We start from the raw sequence: 3,013 nt of genomic DNA, 5'->3' as shown, positions 1-3,013 counted from the left end.
TTTCACGGGAGTTTTCCATTTGTTTCCAAGTTGGGGGAGGAAGATGCACATTGGACAGTGTCCTATTCCCAGCAGGACCCCAGTGCCAACAAAAAGGACATCTGCTAAAGAGAGGCTGCTCCAATCTTATTCTCCCACTAGAAAATCGCCAAAGAGGAGTAAGTTAGGGTGACAGTCCAAAGCAGGCAGGGTAAGCCCAAGTTGAAGACTAGTTCCAAATGTACATATTTTTTCATTTTAGCTGTGGTGACTATAAATTATTTAAGTAAATACTTTTGACTTTAGTAAGATCATAAATCTCTAAAATTTTTCTTCTATTTTTTTTTTTTTTGTTGGAAAAGTCCAGGCTTTGTATCTACCAAAAATTCAGCTAGACGCTCTGAGTCATAGCTACATCTTAATGGCACCTACTGTGAGCCTTACCCTTCATTTACATCATCTCTAATCCTCATACCAACCATGTGAGGAAATTTCCATATTCCAAATTTTTGGAATGAGTACTTAATCCAAACTGACAGAACTAATAAGTGGAGGACCTATGTTTTTTGAACCCAGTGTATTTGTTTCTAAATTCTATAAACTAAACTTCCTCATGACATTTCTCTTCTGAGATTACTTTGCCTCCATGACCATGAGCTAAGACTGCAGCACTAAGGGAAATGGAGTTTAATTCTGGAAGTTGGCCCAGACTCAGGTCAGATGTGACCTCATGGATGGAGCTAAGTGAGAGCCACCAAGCGCAGAGACAGAAAAGCCCCTGAGTCTCACCTCACCTACCTTTCAGTTTTGGCTAAAGCCCATCGTTAATGTAGATATAATGAAGCACAGTGTTTCTTTGTTCACTTCATAGGAAGTTTGGGGCAGCCCCTCTTTGGCAGAAGAGACAGGAATGCTTCAAAAGGCAGACCAATTTTATAAAGATTCCTATAAGCTTATAGGAATGCGTTGTCCATAAAGTCCCAGATGGTTTCCTGCCTCTACCACTTAGAAGATCAATTATCTAACCTCTCTGAGCCTCTGTTTCATTGTATGAAAAGTGAAAATAATAATCCCTATCTCTAAGAACGCGTAAGGATAAAAGCAAAGAAGTATGTCAGTTGCCTAGCAAGAGTGCCTGAACCGAGAATGGTGTCCCCTTTTGCGCTCACCCAGACATTACAAGGCTATGATTATTATGTGCTACTCCTGGAAGACGAACGGATATCACAGATAAAGAAAACATTGGTCTCAGATAACTCAAATATTTAATTTTAGATGACTGCATGCTGGATATGGATTCTGGACCAGAAATGAAGAAGCTAATTTCCTTCCCAGCAATCAAAGGAACATCAAACACTTTTACTCAGTGCAGTTTTCCCAGAGGAAATTCAAAGCTTGGCTGAGGAGTTGTAAAAGTTAAACTATTTGTTTGTGGCTGTTGGATAAGTGAGCAGAGCACGTAGAGATGTTCAGCAGACCATTCTCCCAGCTGGCTAGTACTGAAAAAGAGAAAAACTTGTAGAAATTCTGCAAAACATAGGTGATGAAAAAACTATAGTTTTTGCTGAAACTAAGAAGAAAGCAGATTTTATTGTAACTTTTCTTTGTCAGGAAAAAAATAGCAACCATATGTATTCACGGTGGTCTGGAACAGAGAGGAAAAGCAAACTCTTGGGGATTTTCATAGTGGAAAGTGCCCAGTTTTCGTAGCTACTTCAGTAGCTGCCAGAGGGCTAGATATTGAAAATGTTTGATATGTTATCAGTTTTGATGATGTGTTCATTGAATCCAGTGTACTGGTCATTGTGGAAACGCTGGCAGAGATATTTCCTATTTGATGCTCAGATTACCATACAGCACAGCCTCCAATGAAAGTACCACCAGATGCTCAACAGGGTGTTCTGCACAGCTGGAAGAAAGTGCCTTGAGCACATGTGTTCCTGGCTTCCGTGACAGAACAAGAGGAAATGTGTTTGCATCTGATGATCCTGAAAAGAATCATCAGGGCAAGAGCACCCTGAACACAGCAAGATTTTCTTTTTCACAAGCTCCCAATCCAGTAGATGATGAATCATGGGATTAAAGCTAAATCACTGAAGTTTGTGGTATAGTTTTGCTGCAAAGAAAATAATTTTAATCTTTGAGACAAGTGTGAAGTCTGACATTCTGTGTCTCCTGTCTTCCTGTTCTTACTCGTACCCTCAAAAAATTAAATCTTTACTGACTAGGTAATGTGAGAGGCTAAAAATTACAATATTGCAGTTACTGATACAAATGGTGTTAAGTGGAAAAATTAAAGCATTCTAAATGTCTTGAAAAAAATTTTTTTTGAAAAGAGGTTACAGTTTACTTGGGGAGAGAATAGAGAATAACCAGAAGAGATGACAAAATATTCTTCAGGATGTAAGATGGAAAGAAATTTAACGCAATGGGAGTAGAAGGAAAGCTCTTACTTCCAGCCTGTGAGATTGAGAATTTCATTAAGATGAACTTGCCCTTCCTCAATCAATAGGAATGACCTATGGAGATGTCCTTCACTCTATCTAATTTACTTGCCCCATCTTGTCCTGTTCTTTGGCTTCAGCACGATTACAGGAAGAGGAAACAGTCAGATGGAAACAAGAAAAGGCACAACTCAAGAGAATCAAACTTCTTTGCCCTTTCCAGAGAGAAAGATATTTATATCAGTTTTCCACCCAAATGTCTACCCTGTGAGTTTGCTTGGCCTTTCTGTGGTATTTGCCTAATTTTCCTTAAAGAAAAATTGCACATTGCCTCCCAACTAAGGTTTACTAAGATCTCTTAGTAAGGAAAATTGAAACAATGAATGTCAGCTAGGCAACTTAGCCTACCTGCCAAAATGAATTTTGCTCTTCTCACTTAACAATACACCTTGCAGTCTTTCTCATGTTAATGTATACCTCATTATTTTTTAAATTAATTTATTTATTTGTATACTTTTGGCTGCATTGGGTCTCCGTTGCTGCATGCAGGCTGTCTCTAGTTGCAGCGAGTGGTGGCTACTGTTTGTTGC

General features: G+C 39.0%; 1 pseudogene; it reads left to right on the top strand.

Moving 5' to 3' along the window:
* Positions 1-1,175: 1,175 nt before the first annotated feature.
* LOC116750546 lies at positions 1,176-2,062 on the top strand (annotated as a pseudogene).
* Positions 2,063-3,013: the final 951 nt, after the last annotated feature.

Source organism: Phocoena sinus, chromosome 3 (assembly GCF_008692025.1).
Source record: "Phocoena sinus isolate mPhoSin1 chromosome 3, mPhoSin1.pri, whole genome shotgun sequence".
Lineage (NCBI taxonomy): Eukaryota > Metazoa > Chordata > Mammalia > Artiodactyla > Phocoenidae > Phocoena > Phocoena sinus.
This window is presented reverse-complemented; position numbering and strand designations above follow the sequence as displayed.